The 15,026-nt window shown below is 46.6% G+C and overlaps 1 long non-coding RNA gene across 1 annotated transcript; it reads right to left on the bottom strand.

Annotated features, from left to right (window-relative positions):
• Positions 1-3,541: 3,541 nt before the first annotated feature.
• Positions 3,542-12,281, bottom strand: Gm41306. Its single transcript, XR_875178.1, has 3 exons — positions 12,106-12,281; positions 4,356-4,426; positions 3,542-4,269 (listed from the first exon to the last, which is right to left on the bottom strand). It is a non-coding gene; the product is annotated as a predicted gene, 41306 (long non-coding RNA).
• Positions 12,282-15,026: the final 2,745 nt, after the last annotated feature.

Here is a 15,026-nt window from a genome sequence, read left to right on the forward strand (position 1 = left end):
CAATGAATGGACAAAAGGGAATATTGTGGGACACACCATAGCTTCCAAAATGAGATTTTTTTTTCTTTTTCTTTTCTTTTCTCTTCTTTTGGGGGGAGGTTGAAAGGAAAGGGCAGAGGGTAGATATGGAGAGATAGGGAGATCAGTGGGAATTGGGTGCATGCTGTGAAATTTACAAAGAATCAATAAAAAGTTTATATGTGTGTGTGTGTACATACATATGTGTACATATATTATACACACTCACACACACACACACACACACATGCAAGGGGGGAACATCTTATTAAATCAACTCAAGTTTTGTGTCCTCGCTATTGGGTGGGAAGGTTGATCACTATATACATAAAAAGAATGGCTTAAATCAATCAAGATGCACTTTCTCCTTAATGTGGAGACTCACACCTGTAATCCTAATTCTTAGACAGCTGAGGTAGAGAATTGCCAAGAGTTTGAGACCAACTGGGGCTACATAATAAGTTCTAGGCCAGCTACAGGTAAGATATTCATTTCCCACATCAGTCCCCTAAATGTTCTGGGGCTGGGGAATGTAGATGAGTTGGTAGAGTGCTTGCCTGGCATGCATGAAACCCTGGGCTTGATCCTCAGCACCAAATAAAACCAGGCACGGGGGGCACACATCTATAATCCTGGCACTGAAGAGGTAGAGGCAGGAGAATCAGATGTTCAAGGTCACCCTCAGCTACACAGAGTTCCAGGCCACTCTAGGCACCATACAAACCTGTGTTAAGTAAAATGAAGAGTAATGTTTAAATCCATCTTCTCCCTGATAGCAAGGTTGGATGTGGACAGATGTGCAGTGAAGGTCGAAGGGCTGTGATGGTGGACAGCCTGCCCCATTCCCTTCCCGTCCCCACACATCCTCCACACACTGCTGTTTCAGAAAATAGCAAATAATTTAGAGCATGAAAGTCAAGATCTAGCTTCCACTCTTCCTTCCACCCTTGTGAAAACCAAACAAAACCCAACAACAACAACAACAACAAAACCCCCAAAAGTTTTTCCTTTCCCAGCCCCTGCTCCTGGAATGATGTCTCTTAAGACTAATTACTTATTAGTAAATTCGTTGGCCATTCTCTGACTAGTTCATTACTTACTTAACCGTTCAATCTATTCTATGGCTACCACTTGGTTAGTTACCTCTCCTTCAGTCCCAAGCTGCTTCTTCCTTAGCCTCTTCCTCAGCATCTCTCTCAAAGCCTCGATTGAAACTCCCTTATCTCTCACTGTGTCTCCTTTTGTTCTTACTATTTCCCAGAACCCTCTCTCTTTCTGCCAGTGTCCCACCCCCCTATTTCCTACCTCAGCTCATTGGCCATGGGCTTTTTTATTGACAGTTGATGCTTATAAGAGATCCTCTCTGGGGCTGGTGAGATGGCTCAGAGGGTAAGAGAGCTGACTGCTCTTCCAAAAGTCCTGAGTTCAAATCTCAGCAACCACATGGTGGCTCACAACCATCTGAAATGAGATCTGATGCCCTCTTCTGGTGTGTCTGAAGACAGCTACAGTGTACTTACATATAATAATAAATACATCTTTATTAAAAAAAAAAAGAGAGATCCTCTCTACACACCCTAGTTGTCAAAGGAAGCCCAATGACAGCATTTTACCGAGTATCTATTGAGGGCAGAGCAACAATGAGGGACTTAAGACAGGAATTGCATAGACTTGAGAACTCTGGAGTTGGACTTGAGTTAGAAGCTGGAGGAAGGAAACCCAGGGGCATGATGTCTAGACAAGGTAGGAGCCAGGGACAGGGTCCAGTAACTCAGCCATTCAATAGTGAATGTACTATGTGCCAGAGGAGCTGACATACAGCAGTGACTAGCTAGGACAAACTCTGCCCTTAGGAAAACCTGCCTTTAGGCGTGGGAATATGGCTGTTACCAGAGCACGAGAGGAGCAGAGAATTGTCTCCCGAGTCTACGGACCCCAGGTGCACTTCCCCCCCCCCCTCTGTCTCTCTCTCTGTCTCTGTCTTTCTTACACACACACACACACACACACACACACACACACACACACACACACATCTTGTTCCTGACCTTGGGTAAACAGGCCACCCTTGACTTGTTCATTGGCTACAGTATTGATGTGTCCTGGAATTTGGCCTGTGGCCTTCACAATTCACCATCTAGCCAGACTTCTGCAAAACCTTGTCCAAGCCAAGCTCCTCTTGATGTGGAGAAAACAAGAGGGAGTGGACGGGGAGGGGGAAGAAGGAAAAAAGGAAAGAAAAGGAGCCTGGAAACATGGTCACCCATGACACTATTCTTGTATCACATATGCACTAATAATATGTATTACTAACGGTGTTGGGGACCTATGTGTATGTGTGTGCATGTTTGCACGTGACATGGGAGTTTCAGTGACTGTGGAGACCAGAGTTGATGTCAGGTGTCTTCCTTGTGTCCTCTCCATCTTGTGTAGTGAGGTAAGGTCTGCCATTTGGATTATGAGCCCTGTGGGTCTGCTAGTTCTGCCCTGGTACCCTGCATCCTTACCTCAGAGAACTGAGATTATAGGCAGATGTCCACACTATCTCAGATCTATCCTGGTAAGAAAAATCCCTCCCTCCCCATTGGGCTGTGTCCTCTTCTGAATGTGGAGTCTACAGGGTGAGGAAGTCAAACCCATCTATAGTCCTTGTATTCTCCTTTAGATCCACAAATTCTCTTCCAAAAGCTTCTCTGACCAGGACCTGTGCAGGGCCTCATTTCTGGAGCAGTCTTCTGAAGGGGCCACTGCAGTAGTGAGGCTTGGGTGGTCATGGGGTGCTGGCTGGGGTGTGTGCTGGAGTTGGCATTGCCCACTTGTCATCTATTTGTGTCTCCTGAGGCTTACATGCCCTGCCAGAAACAGCAGGAGGGGAGTTGCTTAGGGGGACCCCTGCTGAGTTTCTCACTCCAGTATAAGATCCAATAAGATGGAAGATCTTGGTTTGCCCTTGGCCTTCCAGGGCATTGTGAAGTTACTTGTCAAGATGGAGACAAAATATACTCCAGTGAACATTTAGCGGGTTTCGTGCTTGGTCAATACACAGACATTTGGAATGTGGGCTTTTATTTTGTTCACCATGCAATGGGAAGGGCAGACCAAGCGCAAAGAGAGGGATGACAGCTTTGCTGCACCTGAGATAGGAGGCACAACTACAGTCTGTGCACCAGCACTCACCGGCTAACCTCGTCAGGGACTCTTGGGACTGTCCCTACCCTCACCCTTGACCTCCTCCTGCTGCCTGCTCAGACAAGCTGACCTCACGCCATAGGGAAGAAGTGCAGAAGATGAAAATATACCAACTCCAAAAGGGAATCAGGGGCTGAGGATGTAGGTCGGTTGGGAATGTGTTTGCCTAGTGTGCTCAAAACCCAAGGTTCCATTGCTGGCACCCTGGGTATACACAGCTGTAATCTTAGCACTGGGGAGGTAGGTATAAGGTCACCTCGGCTACATAGCAAGTTCAAAGCCAGTGTGGGGTACACATGAGACCATGTCTTAAAAAGCCAAACAACAGTCAACGTGATTTAATAAAATGTGATGTAATCTCATAGGAGACATTAAAATGCATCTAAAGTGGTTCTTTGGTGTGAACATCACACTTCACTGTTGTCTACGCAGTGTGGGTGTTTAGGTTTATCAAGACTGAAATCCATGAAGAATCTGGGAAGCCTTTTGTTTCATTCTTCTGTGCAAGATCTAGAACATTCTCACTGATGTTGGTCCCCTTTACAAAGTGACTGCTTCTTATGACAATGACCACCCTGAAGCTGCAGCAGCTTTTGGTCCTTGTGCTTCAGTGTCTCTGTCCATCTCACCTCCAGGAGAGAACTGGAGGGAGATCCCGGCATTCGCCTGCTGTGAACTCCTCCTGTTACTTCCTGCCCTCAGGGTGGACGGGCCTGCTGTGGTAACCATAACAAATGAGCACAAAGCTGGTGGCTTAATGCAGCCGAAACTTAGCCCCTCCTGGCCGGAACCAAGGGTCAGCTTGATTCCCAACTCAGTCCCAAGGCTCCAGTGAGGCTCCTTCCAGCTTCTTCCTCTTTCCTGCTGGCGGTGGCGGTCGGTCGTCCCTTGGCTTGCAGCAAGGTGCTCCACCTCTACGGCAACTTTGACATGGCTTTCTCAGGAGTGTGCCAAGTCTCGTCACAAAGCCACCTGCCATTCACCTCAGGACCCTCCCTTGATCCAGATGATTTCATCTCAAGATCTTTAACTTAATTACATCACGGAGAGACTCCTGTACCCCTAGGGGGAAAAGGTGTGTACTTTAAGCATTGGTGAGCCGCAATACTCGACAAAAGCAATTTAAGTAAAGGTTTATTCTCACTCACAGTTTAAGGTGCAGTCAATCCCAGCAGGGAAGACTTGGTGGCAGAAACATGAGTGGCTGGCCATGTTGCACCTGCAGTGAAGAGGCAGAGACATGAGTGCTGGTGTTGATGCCTCCCACATTCAGGAAGAATCTTCCTTCTCCAGTTAAAACCTTTCAGAAACATTCTCATAGACATGTCCGGAGGTGAGATTCTAAATTAAAGCAAACCACCACTCCACATCAGGACACACAGATCCAATGGGTTGGAACTTGTCTCAAATGTAACACACACACACACACCAGTCCTGGATGCAATATTCCTTAATTTTCATCACTACTGACTCCTCAACCTCTGCCTGGGTGGGAAACCCACTCTCCCAGAGCAGCACAGGAAGTCATTCTAGAACCTCTTCCTTACCCAGTTGGTCACCAAGGGCTGTCAATCATTCTTGGCAGTTCTGGAATCGTTCCTTCCTATCTGGTTCCCATTACCACGTCACCAGCCTTCCTGTCCTTTCTCAACTCCCACAGGGTCTTTGTACAGACTCTTCACTTCTCTGGAATGCTCATTTCATCCCTCAACCGATACACGTTGCCCTGCTATTGTCAAAGTTCCCAGCCAAGAGCCACCACCTCAGAAAGAGCTTCTCTTCCACCTGCTTCTCCAATACCACGTCTCTCTGGTTTTCTCTTACTGTAGCTCTTCATACCATCTGATAACTTCTCCTGTGTCTGTTATGTTTCTCCTTTCTCCTGGACCATGCTAGGGATTTGACCCAGGGCCTCACTGGTACTAGATGAGCATCACTCCAACTCTCCATATGCTTTTCTTGTTGCCTGCGATCCTAGTATTTGCTTTAATTCCCATTTTCTTTCTGTCTCCCTGGTTTCTAGTACATTCTATGACTTCAAAACAGTACCTGGTCCACCTCCTCAGTCCTCAGACTCTCCTGCTGGCATGATCCAAGGCACTACTATGTAGGGTAGGCTCGGTTGGGCACAGCAAGGTAGGAACTTCTGGAAGCTTCACAAAGCTGTTTGCTTCTGGCCTTTGAAATGGCTCCTGGTTGTGCCCTTGGGGCATATTTTCTAGAGTTATTCGGCTTCTGACTCACTGAGGTAACCCTAATCCCCTGTGCTTATGTGGGCTTGGATTCCACCTCTTCACACCCTTGCCAGCTCCCCTAGACCTGCTGCCAGAAGCTACATTTCATATAGCAAAAGCCATGGGCACTGAACTAGAGTCGGAGATGTCCCACAGCCAGGAGGTGAGTTTCAAAGGCTGTGGAGAACTGAAAGCCTTAAGATGGTTGGCTAAGATTTCACTTTAACAGTGACCTTGGGGCAGGGTTTTAAAGGAATGCCTGGGAAGATTAGGAGTGGCTGAGAGTGGAGCTGGGTGTCCAGACATGGTGATCGTGGTCACCCAGGTTTCTGCTGGGTCCCCTCACTGTCTCTCACATGCCATCTCCCATCTGATAGCACCTGCATCATCGGTAAAAATGGGGTTTCTCAGTCTTGTCCTTATGGGCATTTAGGATAAGGCAAAGCTTTGTTGGGCTGGGAATGGGGGACAGATATGACCTGTGCATTCTAAGATGTTAGCAGTTCCCTCAGCTTCTGCCTGCTGGATGCCAGCTGTAAAATGTGTTCTGGGGTTGCCCTAGGGGAGCCCTGGGACCCTGAGTTGAGAACCACTGGGCGTGGGAAGCACTCCAGCAAACACACATAGGACAAGTGCCTGGGAATTGTTTTGTTTTTGTGAGGAGTAGAAGAGGAAAGGGAGCCCACGTAAACTTGAGAAATGCTAACTTAAAAAATTAAACACTGGCTGGAGCTAAAGTTAAGAGAGCTTGCTGCTCTTCCAAAGGACTCTCAAGTGTGTTTCCCAGCACCCATGCTGGGTAGCTCACCACCCTAGCCCCAGGGACCTGACCCATTTTTACCGATTCCTTCAAGTACCCTTGCACAGTAGCCTGGGATACTGAGCTTTCCCTCAAAACAAACACTGGACATCCTATTAAAATTATGAACTCAGTGATAAATACCATGGAGTACCAAATGACACTCCAGTTTCCTGAACACATCTCCACACAGACTCCTCTGTCAATGGGGCCCTGCTGCATCATGAAGAAGAGTAGCTGCTTAGAAACCTAAGTGGAAGCACGGGACCCTTCCCCACCCACCAAAGTGTACTTGACCTATGTTCTTGAAGAGGCTAAAACCACATAGCACCTGGCCCCTGATCCCATTTCCATTGCCAAACCATCTCTCCCTCTGTCCCCTGTCCTTGTCCTGAGTTACAGACGTAGACCCATCTTTCCCTGTCCTCTTAGACTGTGGACTTCCACTTGCCTTTCATCTCATTTCATTTCCCATTACCTCCCTGCTTTTGATCCTATTTGGCTTGGCTTGGCTTCCCCCTGGAGCAGTGGTTCTCAATGTTGCCAATACCAAAACCCTTTAATACAGTTTCTCATGGTATGATGACTCCTAACCATAAAATTATTTTGTAGCTATTTTATATCTGTAATTTTACTAGTGGTATGATAGTAACATAAATATCTGATATTCAGGATATCTGATATGTGACCTCCCACCAAAGGGGTCGTGACTCAAAGGTTGAGAACCACTACCCCAGTTGAGTCTGCACAAAGCCCTCATGGGGATGGGCAAGTAACAAAACCTTAAAAATAAAAATAAATAGATAAATGGATAGATAGATAGATAGATAGATAAATAGATAGATAACACAAACCTTCTATTTGCATTTCAGGACACAAGGAACCTGTGAGGAATTTTAATCCAGCAATATGACTGTTCTGGCAAGGAATAACATCCAAAGATATGGTCCCAAGATGTTATTCAGGGCAACATATCCTGGATTACAGTATGATCTGGCTGGAATACAGACAGGCCCTTAGTACATACCTTGAAGGTAAAGTTAGTTTTGTAGAAGGAAGCAGCCATGTTCGAATGTGACATCTAATTGAGGGGCAGACAAAGTGAGGAATCAGAGAAAGATTTGACAGAATGAGTCAGAGGCAGGATACACCCAACTCACAGAACAGACAGGAAAGAGTGGCTGCTTAAGAGAGCAATGCAGAGTGAGTCGGGGGGAGGACAGTTCAGTGAGCACAGTTCAGTTGAGTTCAGGAAATGCAGAGAGGAATTTGGTGCAGTTCAGTTGAGTGAGTGCAGTGGAGTTGAGCTTGTTCCTGAGTTCACGCAGTTCAGTGCAGGGCAGCAGAGGCTGTTGAAGCCAGAGAATAAGAAGGAGCCAGGAGATTAGAAAAGATTGCCAGAGTTAGTTTGAGGCAGAGCAGAGCAATTCAATGAGAATCCAAGAGAAGCCAGATTGAATCAGTTAACTTGGAGAGGAGTTTGAGCCAGAACAGCTGAGGAAAAGAGCCCACAAAATATACACCCAGAGTGCTCCTCCTTCAGAGCCCCTCTACTCTCAGGGTAGGTTCCTTGTCACTTTTTCTTAATAAAGCTATGTTTGCTTTGGGGTGTGTGTGGGTGGGGTGGGGAGCCTCCAACTTCCAGTAAAGTAGGAGAAGATGCCAGGGAACTTAGGGGTCTGGCATCGATGTTGTGGAAATTACCAGGCTTGAGGACATGAGTGAAGCTCTATTATCACTCAAGAGGGTTCCAGAGAAAGGCACTATGGGGGATGTGGGGCAACAGTTCTGAAGAGGAGAGAGTTGAGAACAAATAAGAGAGGTTTGGTTTTGTTTAAGGCGATCTGTGTAGCCCCAGCTGGCCTTAAACTCAAGATCCACCTGCCTCAGCCTCACAGAGAGTTAAGAATATAAGACCTGTTTCACTATGCTGGACGTTAGGAATTTCCTAGGCAGGAAAGAAGGGATAACAGTCCAGGCATATGTACACAAGCTTTGGAGATGAAAAGCCAACAGCCCCAGGTACTGGAGAGGCTGGGGTGTAGCTTCGTGGGTAGAGCACTCGGTATGCATTGAGCCTCATGTTTGAGCCTAAGCACTGCATAAACCAGATACAACAGCACATGCCTGTAATTCTAGCACTTGGGAGAGAGCGGCAAGATGATCTGCAATTCAAGAGCAGCCTTGGCTCTATGTCAGCTGTGTAAAAACAGAAAGAAAGACAAACCGTAGAGCGTGTGGAGGACACTCTGGACACCAGAGTGTTGTGAATGGGTCATCAGATCAGTGAAACTAGAAAGAGCATCCTTGGCCACCAAGAGAAGGGAGTCCTGAAAAAGGTTGACATATGCATTTTGTTGTTTCAAAGACTTTATTAGGGTTAGAGAAATGGCTCAGCACTTAAGGGTGCTTGCAGTTTTTCCAGAGGACCAGAGTTCAGTTTCCAGTACCCACATTAGACAGGTCCTAACTGTCTACAGCTGCAGGAATCTGACACGCTCCTAATCCTGCACATGTGACACATATATGAAAATAAATCTTTTAAGAGGGCTTATTACTATTTTCTAAATAATCTACAATTTAGAGTTTGCTTTATTTAAAACTCAAGTTATTTTAGATACATTTTAAAATTATTTCAAGGTGATACTGACCTTCAAGGTGAATTTTTTTTCAAGACAAGGTTTCTCTGTGTAGCCCTGGATGTCCCTGGAACTAACTCTGTAGACCTAGACGACCTCAAACTTAGAGTTCTACCTGCCTTTGCCCTTCCCCCACCCCCCAGTGCTGGGATTAAAGGCATGGGATGCCACCATCCAGCCGACTTTGACTTTTTTTTTATTATGCTATAGCCTTGTTCTATTACAGCCAGAGAGGAGTATATGTTTATTAAGGATTTCTTTATGGCCTAAAGTGTGTCCAGTTTAGCACTGGCTCTCAGGCATTTACATTCTCTATTTTTAGAGGGAAAGGATACACTCTGCTTCCACCATATTATTTATGTGTTTAGCAAGTCTTTCATGGTTTGCCCACTCATGCATATGTGTGTGTCTATTTTCTGCTCACACACTAGAAATCTTTAACCTAATTCCTTTACCACTAGCGAATTTTTCAGTTTCTCCTTTTGTTCCTAAAGCTTGTTTGTTGGTTTGAATTTTGTTAGATTTGTTGCTTTAAAGAATTTATTGGGCTGGAGAGATGGCTCAGCAGTTAAGAGCAATGACTGCTCTTCCGAAGGTTCTGAGTTCAAATCCCAGCAACCACATGTTGGCTCACAACCATCCGTAATGAGATCTGACGTCCTCTTCTGGAGATAGCTACAGTGAACTTACAAATAATAATACATAAATCTTTTTTTTTAAAAGAATTTATTGTACTGGGGGGGGGGGGGATTCGAGACAGGGTTTCACTGTATAGCCCTGGCTATCCTGGAACACACTTTGTAGACCAGGCTGGCCTTGAACTCAGAAATCCGCCTGCCTCTGAGTTTATTGTATTTTATTGTATATTTTATTTACTTTGTGTGTGTGTGCCGGCATCTCATGGCTTAGGTGTGGAAGTCAATAGACAACTTGCAAAAATTGGTTCTTGCCCATGGTTCAACCTCAGGTCAGCAGGCTGCAGCCTGAGCCGTCCTGCTGTTCTTTAAGAGAGGGTCTGACTCCATACCCTGACTAATCCGGCACTTTCTGTACAGCTGCCTCTGCTTTGCAGTTGCTGGGACGCAGCTGGCCTCTCCTGTAAGTTTTTATAGCAGTTTTAACTTGGGAGCACCATGATGCTGCTTGTACCCTAGAAAACTCAGATAATTGTGTAGAGGAGGATTGGGCTGCATATGCAACAGGCTGATTAAGAAGCCATGCTGGACGGGTATGGGCAAGCCCAAGCTTCAGCGTATGGGAAGGTAAGCAGGTTGAGAAGAGAGGTGAAAGAGCCCTGGGCTTCAGGAGCTTACACAACTGGGCACGATGATGCTGTTACCCTGGGTTTGGCTTAATGGTGGCATGTGTCATTGAACTTTCTCACGATACAGCGGTGGCTTGTTTCAGTTCTCTCTCTCTCTCTCTCTCTCTCTCTCTCTCTCTCTCTCTCTCACATAGGGCTGAATCTGCTTGTTGTCCATTGTCTCCCTCAGCTGACAGTCCCTGGCACATGGTAGGGGTGGGAAGATAATTTTAGAATAACCAGATGAAGTGCCACTGGAGTAGCTGAGACCACTAGGGAAGGTGGCCAGTGAACAGTAGAGACACAGGTCAGAGATAGCTCAAGATAGTGAGTGCTAGGGAGAGGAAGTGTAATTCAAACCAGGGCTGGTGGCAGCCCAACACTAGATAAGGGATCAGGACGGCCCTGGGAAGAGGAGAGATGAGCTTCCTGCCAGGAGATCCCCTCTGCCTCCAGCATCAGGACCCACACCAGGACATCTGGGGATCCTCTCTCATTCTGTCAGTTACTTTTTGTTGTCTTTATTCATTTAAAGTTCCTCTTCATCTCTGTCTAGGGTCTAATCCACTTGCACCACTCTGCCTGTTTCCCTTTCCCCATCAACTCTTCTTCAGGTTATATGTCTTCATCTATTCTATTTCTTCTTGGGTATTTATCCTCGAGATTGGAAGGCAGACCACCCGAGGGGTCCCTTGACTCCTGGGATCTCCATGTGAACCACGATGGGGCTGCTTTTACAACGGCCATCATGAAGTTATCTCTCAATAACAGTAAAGTCTTCACTATCTTCATCCAAAATTCTGTGGGGGAGTCATCTGGAGTGTTCTAAATCCTGCCAACTCCTCAGAATTATCCAGATGCAAACTTTGCTTGTGGCAGCTCAGATCGTGGCAGTGGTAGTGTGCAGCAGATTGTTCATATCACAGCCGATTCGGAAAAAGAAATCAACGGAACCAAGAAACACCTTCACCCCTTCAAAGGCCTCCCCTTCATGACCTACTTCTGCAGAGGACCCACCTCCTAAAGGTTCCACAGCCTCCAAAAATAAAGCCCCCAACTAGGGGCCAAGTGTTCACACTGAGAACCTGGAATGGACAACTCCAGTCACATCATGGCAGAAGTGAAAGGTACATTCTAAAACATATGCCCTGAAGCTAGCCTCAGTCCCAGTGTCAGCGGTGACCTGGAGTTCCTGTCTGGAAGCCAGACTCCAGGCATGGATCTGTGACGTTCACTCTGAAGGGATTAAGGAACCTCCTGAGAAAGTATGAGAAGCTGTTCATTTCAAAGGTGATTTCCAGATTCGGAAGTTATAGCACGCTATGAGCAGCTGTGAGTGGAAAGGCAGCCATGCTGGCTATTTTAAGAGTTACTGATCAGCGGGGAGCCAGACAGAATGGATTTTAGAGTAAGTTGAACACCAGGGTTATGTTCAAAGAAGTAGGACATCTTCACAATGGTTGAGGACCTTCTAACAAAGCTGTATGAAGCATGCATCTACAGACCAGGAGGCTGGCTTACCACCGCCATCACCACCTCCTTCACCAGCGACCCACCATCTGGTTAGCTTATCTCTTCCTAAAAATTCAACATGATTTCTAGGCTCCTCTCCATCTGTCTGGAATATTGCTTTCTTTTCTGACTCTCCAAAGACCTTGACCTCCACAAGTCCAAAGACCTCCACAGCATCCTGTAGAATTAATTATTAATTGGCAAATCCTGGCAATGTGTTTGTTACCCTCCTCAAAGGTTTATGTTCCCGAATGAAACACACACACACACACACACACACACACACACACACACACACACACACTTTATATTTTAATATGCCTTAAGCAGCATAATAGCTGGGCCACTGCCTACCTTCATGTTGTTAGAATCTACCTGCCCCCCACCCCCCAGTCCCAAGTTACTACTTACCAATTCTGTGTTCCATCTTGGTTGTTCCCAACACAGTTGAGCAGCCATCTGAGCCACCTCTCCTGGCCCCCTTCACATGGCGGCCATGCCTCTCTGTTCTGCACACTCTCCCAGCATGCCTCACCTCTCCTAAAGCATGGCGGATCCCTCCTCCTCCTCCTCTTCTTCTTCTTCCTCCCCCCACTGCCTGCCCCCCCCCCCCAGTCCCACCTCTGTCTGCCCTCCAGCTATTAGCTGTTGGCATTTTTATTTACCAGTCAGAACCAACTGGGGGCAGTTTCCCAGAAGCTCCATGCAGACCCTCTCGTGTAAACAGTTTTGGGGGAACATAATTAGCATTATCTGTAATACAAGCAGCTACAGCATGCCCCCATTGTCATCAATGTCTCTGTCTAATGGCTTTCTCCTTTTCCACCCCTAATGGGGGCTAGCTAGGAAGTTGGTGTAGTCCCATGGCTGCCTCCCCATTGACGGCAGCTGGGCTTCTGCTGACGGTCATGTACATCTGTTACCTCTACTACCTTTTGTTCAGATTCAGCTTGACGCCATGAGCTATGTCCAACATGGGCGGTGTACACTCCAAGGTAGCTGTGAATGCAGCCAAGCACAAGATCATAAACTTCTTTAAAATGTGGTAGGGGATGGGGTGGGGATGACTTGATTCTGAGGCTCCTGAGCATGAATTCCGTAGACAACAGGGTGTTTCAACAGCAAAGGCTCAGCACACCACATTCTCTCTTCCACTCTTCCTGCTTCGAGCTCACTGGTGTGCCACATCCGATCCAAGTGGAGCAGGTTGTCCTTGTCCTTTCTGTGGTGTTTGTCTACATTTCCTCCTCCCTGGGGCTCTGCTTCTCCTCGACCCTCTGAAGTAGGGTGAGTATGTAATTTATCATCCCAACTGGGTCACTGTTTAAAGTGAAAAGGGACACTAATTAATAACCATGTCAAGCTCACCCCCATAAACCGAGACTCTCCCAGGGGAACTCAGATGTGTGGCCGTTCTCCGCCTTCCCTTCTCTGCCTACTCACCTGATTCCTTTACAGGACTCTCTTCCACCATCCACTCATGTTTATCCCAGGACCCCTCTGCTGTCATGACATGCCACCTCTCTGCATGATCTTACCCAGCTATGGCTCCCACCTGTTCTGAGATTATAATGTAATTTCTATACTCCCTGTGATGGTTTAAATAGGTATGGCCCCTATAGGCTCATGTGTTTGAATGCATGGCCTATAGGAAGTGGCACTATTAGGATGTGTGGCCTTGTTGGAGGAAGTGTGTCACTGTGGGAGTGGGCTTTGAGGTCTCCTATGCTCAAGCTATGCCCAGGGTGGCACACAGTGTCCTTCTGCTGCCTGTGGATCAAGATGTAGAACTCAGCTCCTTCTACAGCAATATCTTAGCCTGCAGACCGTCATGCTTTCCACCATGACAATAATGGACTAAACCTCTGAAATTATAAGCCACCCTCCAATTAAATGTTTTCCTTTATAAGAATTGCCTTGGTCATGGTGTCTCCTCACAGCAGTAAAAACCCTAAGACACTCCATGCTTGTGCAAATTGAATGGCTGAATCAGCTAATGTCTTTAGCTGGCTGTCCTGATGATAACTTAAATCTACATTCTAAAACCAAAGTCATTTTCTTCAGCCTCAACTATGCTTCTACATGCTGAAGAACAGAGGCTAAATGGGAAAGGCAGAAAGGAAGGATCTCCAGAGATCCGGCCGCTGCAGCCAACAGCCAGGCCACCCCATGCTAGCCACGCATACTAGTAATACGCACAATTACTGAACATGCCAAGACTTAGCTTCCTGTAAAATGGAGATACAATCTTACCTGGTGGACAGGATTATATGGGGCAGTAGAATAATAGCAGGTATTTATAAGATGTTTGGCATGTCAGTGCAGTTTCCATGTAATATTTAATCTGCGAACAGCCAACATGGTAGGTATTGCTACGGTGCCTTGTTATGTCACTTGCCCTGGCTCAATAGTAGGCTGAAGTTTAAATCCCTGAAGCCAGGATCTAGGAACATCTTGGGAAGCGCCTGAGTGCTTTGTGTGTGAGGTGTTTTGTGCCCAGGTCACCAAAGCAGACACCTCAGGGACAACAGGTTTCTCTCATCTGTGTGCATCCTCAGACCTCAAACCCTATCAGTACCTGAGTATGCCAGATATTGCAGTTTATCATTATACAGTCCTCGCTCTTCAACCAAACTCCTTTCTGTTTAGAAGCCAACTGCTAACTGACCAGATGTGCTCAAAAGGCCCAGACCTTTGACTCTGGTTGAAAGCCTTTCTTTTCCAACCTCTACCCTGTTCATTTTCTTGGCACATTGCTCCCCTGCCATGAATAAGACCTAGCCCATGAGAGACTCTCCAGAGTCAACACGAGCCCTCCTAACTGAGGTCACTGTCCCAAGCAAGTGTCCAGCCAGCCTCACAGCTGGTCACAGATACACAGTCAGCTCAGTCAAGACCAGGAAAGCCAATGAACCAAGTGCAGCTTGAAGAGCTGCTCCACACAAAGGTGAGCTGCCGTCCTCAGCCTCTAAACTGCAGTGCGTGCCAGCAGCCGAAGTTAGGAGATGTGATTAGGAAATACCTTAGCTGTTGTGCCTGCCTGTTGCAGTCTGGGCTGGGTGTTCCCAGGTTCTTGGCATTTTACTCAAGGAACTGAAATAAAAGCACACACAAACTACAGAGTAGCAAGGAAAGTATTCAAAAGTGAAGTGATGTTACAGGTAAGAGAAGACTGTTAGGATTAACACTAGTCCACAAGAGTGAGTACTTCAGCACCCCAGTGGGATTCTTTCGTGGGATTCTAGAGGAGTTTGATTGCTAAAGAACATAGCCTATGTGGCTCTGCTTTGATTGGCACACTTAGATTATATAAGCCTTCATTCACTAAGGCT

This window comes from Mus musculus, chromosome 15, assembly GCF_000001635.26.
Source record: "Mus musculus strain C57BL/6J chromosome 15, GRCm38.p6 C57BL/6J".
NCBI lineage: Eukaryota > Metazoa > Chordata > Mammalia > Rodentia > Muridae > Mus > Mus musculus.